This window comes from Physcomitrium patens, chromosome 3 (genome assembly GCF_059467195.1).
Source record: "Physcomitrium patens ecotype Gransden chromosome 3, ASM5946719v1, whole genome shotgun sequence".
Lineage (NCBI taxonomy): Eukaryota > Viridiplantae > Streptophyta > Bryopsida > Funariales > Funariaceae > Physcomitrium > Physcomitrium patens.
In genome coordinates, this window is record NC_143412.1 from 23,402,878 (window position 1) to 23,410,063 (window position 7,186).

The following is a 7,186-nucleotide window of genomic DNA, read 5'->3' on the forward strand; positions in this document are numbered from 1 at the left end:
ATTCAAGTTTGATCTCCATAATAAGTTATCTGATACAATATGTTATCGCCCTTGTTTTTATTTAAGTTGAATGTCAAAAAATTGCAATTATTCTTTTTAATGATGATGTCATGATTTTAGATATTTTAGATGCAAATTATATAGCAAGGATCAATAGTCAATCCAAACAATCACTAGCTTCTCCAACAGATAGTATTGCCACACTTTTGTGGCATATATAATTGCTAATTGCTCATGATCATGTGTAGAGTAATTGTGTTCTATCCTTCTAAGCTTGCTTAATTCATATGTCATGGATTGAAGGCTCCTATCAAAGTCTTATTGAAGGACTGCTTCAAATAGCAAAGTTGGAAGCATCAATGTCAAGTGTACAAGGAAGGTTGGAATCATATGGTTGCAATATTAGAGTAGTAATGAGTGCCTCCTTCAACCTATCAAAGGTACTTTGCTGCTCTAGTTTTCATTCAAATGGGGCACCTTTCTCTAATAGGCTTATTAATGGAGCAACAATGTATATAAATTGTCAAACAAAACGACAATAATATGCAGCAATTCCTAAGAATGAGTAGACTTAAAAAGCATCTTTGGAGATTGGCCAACCTTCCACTACTTTCAGCTTATCATGTTCTATGTGCATGTCTTTGGAAGAGACTATATCTCCTAAAATCGTGACCATTGACTTCCAAGGTTCACATGTTGATTGCTTATAATAGAAGCAATTATCTTGTAGTTGATGCATCACTTTTTGTAGGAGTTGTTCATACTCTTTAAGGATTTTACTATAGATTAGGATATCATCAATGAAGATAATAACAAACTTGTCCAAAAGGTCTCAAAATAATTTTTTTATATGATTTTTGAAGGAAGTTGGAACATTGGTGAAGCTAAAAGATAAAATAAGCCATTCAAAATGCCTACAGCTTGTACGAAATGTTGTCTTTTTTATATCCTCCTTTGTAATAGGTGTTTGTTAATAGCCATTGTGAAGGTCTAATTTGGTAAAGATGGTTCCACCTCAAAGTTGGTCAAGAAGATCATCCATATATGAAACTGTATATATATTCTTGATAGTCTACTTATTGAGCCTTGATAATTGATGCAAAGCCAAAGTCCACCATCATTTTTAAGTGCAAAGAGTACAAATGCTCTTTTTGGTGACATGCTTTCTTGAATAAGGTCCTTCTCTAAGAGTACTTTTAATGTCTTTTACAACTCTTGAAGTTCATTTGGTGTTAGATAATAAATTGGTCAACTTGCTAGTTTGACTCCAAGCAATAATTCTATATGAAAGAAGATGCTTTGATCAAGTGGCACGCCATTAGATAAGTCAGTTGGAAAAACATCTTAATATTTACGTATGAGTTGCTTTGCTCGTTTTGCTCTTTTAGTTGTCTTTTCCACCATTTTGAACCACCATATATATTAGTTGCTTATGTTGAATTTTCTTTATTATAAAGGTCATCTTTACAAGTAAGCTTTTAGCTGCAGATTGTTTTGTTACGTCACTCAATATAGAGGTATGAAGAATCACCTTACATCCATTGTCTTTTAAAAAAATTATCCTTGCTAGCCTATTTACTTGCTTATTTTCCACCTCTAGCTATGGCATACCAAAGATAATGTCATATCTAAGTTTTTTTGCCTAAAACTTCTCTTAAAGCATAGGTGTCATTAAACCTCAAGATTTCTTCTTCACATGTCTCACTTAATATGTTTTCTTGGTCATTAGCTTGATATATACTTCTTCCTTTAATCACCTTGGTTTTAATTCTAAGTCAATTGGCAATCATAGTCAAGATGCAATTTTTTATAGAGTTGCAATCTACAAGCACTTGACATAGTTGTCTTCTTAGTCTACCCGCTAGGTACACTAGTCAATTCATTTGATAATTAGCTAAGGTTATGCTATTTGTCTCTATAAAACAACAGTTATCCTCAATATTCACCCTCAATGCTTTTACTAGAGAGCCTTGTTTTCTTGCTTCATTTCTTTATCATCAAGGTGAGCCTCAAGATTGTGAATCCACCTTGATTTGTTGGTATATAAATTTTGACGCTTTGGACAATCTTTGATCTGATGACATGGCTCTCAACAATAATAATAAAATTTCTCCTATGCCAATATTTGTTGACTCTATGGTATCAATGGTCCTTGCAAGGCATCGATTTCTATAGGTATTGATTATTATGCTATAATATTGGATAGTAGCATAGGATTTTCTTCTATTAAGTTGTGCTCTACAAATTCTGAATTCTATAGCATTAATCCACTCTGCAATCCTAATTGCTTCTTCAAATGTTTACAGATTTCTTAATTCTATTACTTGCTGAATCATAAGTTTCAATCCTTATATAAATCAATCCATCATCTCCGCCTTAGAAACATTGTCAATTTAAAGATATAAAGATCTGAATCGGAAGACATAATCTTGCACTGATCTAGATTATATAAGATTAATCAATTGATCATGTACTAACTTCTACACATTGATGGGCAAAAAATTGATTCTTAAGATTGATTTCAAACTCATCCCAATTACAAAATCCACCTTGAGCTCCATAGATTTGAGCTCAATCTTACCACCAAATGACTACTATACCTTTCAAAAAGCTAGCTGCATATAAAACTCCTTGCCTCAAATAGTTGCATGTATTATCGCATGCTGAAAAGCCATTGACATACATCTTGCCTTAAAATTCCAAAATATGCAATAATAGTCTTAATTTGCAAAAGACCCCAAAGTCAACTACACTACCTTAAAGAGAAATGAATTTTAGAAAATCGAATAAATGCAGTAGCTAAAAGCACCTGCACAAAATAGTGCTCTACTTCCCTCCTAAGATACATGTACTTCACTCTACATCATTGCATTGCAGTCTGCATCATTGCCTTGAAATTTTGAAATAATCATTAATCAACAAAGCAATTTATGCCCTCACATTCAGATAAATCAAAACTAGAATTACGAAAAAAATTGATTGAATAACATTTAACTGAGTTACCGGTGCTGTTTTACCCTACATCTTGTCTGGTCACGGTTAAACCAACACTTTTTTGATGCATACAGATTGTACACAATTAACTTAAAGATCGCAGTGTACCACAGAAGGCCAATATACGTAAAACTTCACAGTTTGGGCACTTTCGTTTTAGAACGAACTTTCGGAATCGTTCTCTGCCGAATTGACACACTCGAGAGAGAGTAGAGATTGAAGTCGTGTTCTGCAGTTGTGATATTTGATATCTTGAGATACCAGCAGTACCCTAGTTACAAAAACGGTATCATAATAGAGTCTCGCCTTTTTTATCGTAAGGGTAGTTCGAGCAGATGTGCTCACAAGCCTCATTTTCTTAATCGCCAGCGTTTTGATACATTTTTTAAGACGATGCCGTCTCGTAGGAAAAGGCCAGATTTTCTTAACAAGTTATATTGTTCATGAACGTTGTCCAAGCTGAGTAGCAAGACACGGCTTTTGTGACTTGGTTATGCGACGTGCGGGCGATGACTTTGTAGGAGTCGTTCGCAAGCTCTAGGTGCTTATGGTACCCATGTCAGTACCGACAGAGCGACGGAAAAATCAACTTCGCTGGCGGCGGCCAATCTAGTGTGTCCGCCACGTATGCAGATACGTGGACACACAGGGCCAGCGTCGGACAACACTCGTGACAGGACCACATCAAATTCAAGTCTCAGATATCCAAGGAAGGTTTGGAAGCTGCATTAGCTCTCAAGCCGAGCAAGGCGAAAGCTTTAGGCGGCCACTGCGAATGTTTGAGAAACAAGCCTAGGATCTGTCATCACCGACTCAAGATGCACCCCCTCCCCACCCCACAACACGCAGACATTCTCTCACGGCGTTTGCTCGGATCAGCGGGTTAACTATCATATGGGATGCGAAACGATGTTCCTATCCCCGTAATCAAGTCTGTTGAGCTTGACGAAATTTTCTTGTCGTCACTGCAAACACCGGAAACGCAACACAGCCTCCACAACCCAAACTCCTTCCATCCCTCGTACACTACACTTACGCACAGCCCACTGCTAAACCCCCAACATCAGGACTTGCTACCAAATGACCGTCCACGCTTCGTCTTAAGATGTGGGGCCAATGATTGATTGTTAATCCAGCCATAAGGTGCTGACTAACTGCCCACTCGCCCGACCACTCTAGCATATCCACCATTCAACTCCCTGTGCAACGGAATAAAACACAGTGTTGTACACACAGGACTGCGCATCCCCCACTTCACAAAACTGCCCACATACCATAACTCCGACAGCCTCTATCACCTGTGAGAGAGGTTGCCATTGATCCTGGCCCGCCCACAGTCTAGCCAAAAGCTGAACCGATACGCAGAACTCACTACCCCACAACCACCGACAACCAAAAAGATTTAAAATTGAAACCGACGCCTGCCTCACCGAACAACCCTAAGACCCACCAGCCGTGCAAGAGCGATGCTATTGAATCCATGCTGGTCTACTACAACCGGACGCATATATACCCCATGGTGTGGGGAGAAGGGAGGCCTTCTTCCTGCACAATTCCACGAGGCTGGCACAGCCGGCCCCGGAGACCTAACCCTAACTCATCTGCTCCCCCACCATGCTATCCACGTGAATTCATGCATCCTTCCATCCGCCCGTCTATCCATCCTTCTCTTTCCTTGTGGATCATCTGACCCTTCCTTGTGGTGGAGTGTGTGAAACCACCCTTCCTTGCATTGCATGGCAGGCCCACCCAGTTTCAGTTGCTGATACATTTCAATAGCAAGTGATGTCATGCAAGTTAGTGAGCATTTCCTTTCAAACACATTCCACAGTATTCAAATGTATTGAATTCTTTTTGGAATACTTTTCGAATGTTTTGGATTTCTTTAGCAAACATCGGCAAGGAGATTCACAAGAGATGGATGGCCTAATGTGCGTTTTGGTTTTGACAATAGAAATGCAGCCATAAATAAACAAGACAAAAGTAATGGTGTGACAATCCTGTGTTGACTCTTCTTTAGTTTGTGGCTTATGAACAGGTTTAGCACAACCGTTTGTGACACCTTGGGTTCCAAATGGGGATGCGATTTTCTGTTTATTTTGTTGGTAACATATTGAAACTGGCGGATTGATTTTTGTAGTAGAATGTTGTTGGTTTTTTTGTAAAGTAAAATGCCGGCGGGAGTCGTCGAAACGAGAATTGAAGGTGGTTTAAAAGTGATAATGAGCCACAGTTGAAAAGTGATGTACTGCGGAACGATGAAAAGGGTAAGCAAAACGCATCTTCAACGCTAGATTCGTAGGTACGTGTGGCTGCTGGGATTCGAGCCCAGGTCTCCACGGCCACAACGTGGAATTCTCACCACTAAACTACAGCCACTGATCCCCGGGTTATGATTCCGCAGTGATAGGTATCTGTACATAGCTGAGTTCAAATTCCATCAAAGGCCTATTGGTTTGTTTTTGCAACACTCATCAGACACAATGAGTTGAATTCTTTGCGTTGGTTATTATTTTTCATCTTTTTTTATTTCTAAATGATATACATATTTCATGTTGTAACAACTAGCTATGAACACAGTTACAATTGCATGGATCATGAAAACAAAATTTGGTGCTACTTTTGTGTGGTGTTTATGTTGCATTTTTTCATGATTTGTGTTTTGTAACAAAAAATCTAAAATAAGAGGCTTTGTATCATGAAAGTCCAGTGAATAGAGTCTCCAAGGGTCTGTAAATAATAATAATAATAACTAATGAACACCAAGTTCTGGTTGTGTAGAGACTCCCAGACTTGTTTACAAAGTGTTTGTGTAAATCAAAATTGTTACAATAGCTTAATATCCTAATCATGAATGTTAATGTTCAGCCCATGTTTTTAGAGGAGAACATGACACATGTATTTTGAAATACTCACAGCTTTATTTGTTTATTGAGCTTTTGAATTTGATGATAGTATGGTGTCTTGTAGTTGACCTTAAACCTCATTTTGCCATACACAAGTTTGAAGCTCTAATAACACATGAAGTAAAGTCTTCTTGGCATGGAGACACAATGTTGAATTCACCAACTTTCAATGTAGAAAGGAGATGATTTTTTTACTGAATCTAACATGTACCTGATAATGTTGGATAAGCTATTAAATACACAGAATCCATCTGGGTAAGATTATGTGGTCTTATCTGACTTCACTTTAAGTGAGTAATTTGAGAAACAGGATGCTTAGTAAATAGGCCTAAAGATGGAGATTTGTGTGGGTGGGTGTGTGTGTGTGTACGAAGGAGACATTTACATGCGCTCATTCTTTGTAGAAATTTTGTATTATAGTTTGATACTTGAAAATTTTGAATATCACTTATTGATACATAGAAATTGTATAAAATACAAGATGGAGATACAAAATGAGGCATAAATGGAATTTCAGGATTAAATCAAAGATCATAAAATAATGTATATAATCATGTTGGCCAGATTTGTTAGAATAAGAAGTTGAGTGCAGTTATATTTGATATAATTAAACATAGGTTATAGTATTGGTGATGTAATAAAAATGCCATGTCTTCAATTACACAAATGGCCATCTTATTTGTTGGGTAGAATGTAATCCAACACATTTTGATTTTAATTACTTTACTTTAGTTCTTGTTTTAAATACTGATTGATTTGCATTTTTATTTTAAATATTTGAGTTTTCTGTGAAAAACAACAAATGGATTTGAAATGGTAATGAAAGTACATGCAATTAAAAGTGTTGTGAGTAGAACTAATTGTCAAATTAGTAGAGGTATGTAAATGCTTAAAAAGTTACATAATAAACTTGCTAACATATGTGTATGATATTATTTGAAACATAAACATGCATTATATACATAGAATTAAATGTATAGTATTTCTTTGTCCTTGGAATTAAAACTCATTTGTTGATTACTTATTTTCTACATTTTTGTTGGAGAATATTAGATTCACCTACTTTATTTTCATGATTCAATCTCCTTGACTAGTTCTTTAATTTAGGGATAAGATTTTATTTATTTATTTGTTTATTTTGAAATCAATGAATAAAGACAAAACTCAACTTAAGATTCTTCTTGGAGGGTAGGAGGTGGCGGAGAAGGGTTTGGGTTCTCTCTTGCATTGCCTGGTAGTGGATCTATTTTTGAAGTTAATATGATTATTTACTTCTAGCATACACA

General features: G+C 36.7%; 3 non-coding genes across 3 annotated transcripts; all 3 read right to left on the bottom strand.

Moving 5' to 3' along the window:
• Positions 1 to 3,687: 3,687 nt before the first annotated feature.
• Positions 3,688 to 3,808, bottom strand: LOC141045266 (small nucleolar RNA SNORD14). The gene has a single exon (XR_012217278.1). It is a non-coding gene; the product is annotated as a small nucleolar RNA SNORD14 (small nucleolar RNA).
• A 50-nt stretch (positions 3,809 to 3,858) lies between these two features.
• Positions 3,859 to 3,967, bottom strand: LOC141045267 (small nucleolar RNA Z107/R87). Its single transcript, XR_012217279.1, has one exon. It is a non-coding gene; the product is annotated as a small nucleolar RNA Z107/R87 (small nucleolar RNA).
• Positions 3,968 to 5,301: 1,334 nt separating this feature from the next.
• TRNAH-GUG (transfer RNA histidin (anticodon GUG)) lies at positions 5,302 to 5,373 on the bottom strand. Its single transcript has one exon. It is a non-coding gene; the product is annotated as a tRNA-His (tRNA).
• Between the last annotated feature and the right edge of the window lie 1,813 nt (positions 5,374 to 7,186).